Source organism: Octopus bimaculoides, chromosome 26 (genome assembly GCF_001194135.2).
Source record: "Octopus bimaculoides isolate UCB-OBI-ISO-001 chromosome 26, ASM119413v2, whole genome shotgun sequence".
In the NCBI taxonomy this organism is placed as follows: Eukaryota; Metazoa; Mollusca; class Cephalopoda; order Octopoda; family Octopodidae; genus Octopus; species Octopus bimaculoides.
Genome location: NC_069006.1, coordinates 2,664,550 through 2,665,522, shown reverse-complemented (window position 1 = coordinate 2,665,522; position 973 = coordinate 2,664,550). Strand labels below are relative to the sequence as shown.

The 973-nt window shown below is 28.3% G+C and overlaps 2 protein-coding genes across 3 annotated transcripts in view; one reads left to right on the top strand and one right to left on the bottom strand.

Moving 5' to 3' along the window:
* The window catches only part of LOC106868831 (cytochrome P450 3A7), a 388,137-nt gene that overhangs the window by 159,734 nt on the left and 227,430 nt on the right, over nucleotides 1–973 (bottom strand). The gene's annotated exons all lie outside the window — the stretch shown is intronic.
* LOC106884149 (cytochrome P450 3A19) overlaps nucleotides 1–973 on the top strand; it is a 69,356-nt gene that overhangs the window by 482 nt on the left and 67,901 nt on the right. Inside the window, exon 1 of one of the 2 annotated variants that reach the window (XM_052976965.1) lies at nucleotides 749–773. The exons of the other annotated variant lie outside the window; for it this stretch is intronic. The gene's annotated coding sequence lies outside the window, so the exon portion shown is untranslated. Of the gene's footprint in view, nucleotides 1–748; nucleotides 774–973 lie in introns of those variants that run through there. 2 annotated transcript variants of the gene reach the window in all.

The following is a 973-nucleotide window of genomic DNA, read 5'->3' as shown; positions in this document are numbered from 1 at the left end:
ATATATATATATATATATATATATATATATATAATTATAATTATAATTATAATTTAGGCTATCTAAGAGATAATTATAATTTTAAATAATTATTACCTTTGATGGTTTTTATTCCCATGCTGGCCACTTGATAAGATAGGTATTTTAAATATCGATCTTATCCTTATTTATATAAATTTATATGTATGTTCCCGTTTTTCATTTTGTCCACGTTTTTTTGTGACGTCCTGTACCAGATATGCATCTATATATATATATATATATATGTAGTTGTAGGTATGTACATACATGTACGTATATATGCATATACTCACATATTATTTGTATTATATATATATATATATATAGATTGATTGATTGATTGATTGATTGATTGATTGATTGATTGATTGATAGAGAGAGAGAGAAATGTATGTGTGCGTGTGTGTGTGTCCACACAATCTGTTTACAATTCGTTAAATCGTTGATGGACCCAGAACCTACAGCATTCCTAAATATGCATCATGTGTTCGTCAATACATTCTTAAAATACAATATGATAGTTGAAGCTTTAGCACCTCGGATCTTTAGTCTTTAAGTTTACTCGGTAAATAGCAACATTATTTTTTAACATTGCCTTCAAATATTGTCTAAATACGTATAGCTTCTTTATTTTCTTTCTAAACATTGTTCACAGGATATTTTTTGGAGTAAACCCAAATCTTGTTGTGTCCGATCCAGAATTTATCCAAGAAGTTTTAATTAAAAAATTTTCAAATTTTACCAACCGATCTGTAAGTCATATATTATGTATTTTATGTATCTAATACATGCATACATACACACACATACCTATGTATATATACACACATGGAGTTAAAAAAACGTAGTAAATGGCATAAGCGAAAATCAGACACAGAATGGCTACTTCTACTCTATATATACACACACATACACACACACACACACACACACACACACACACACACACACA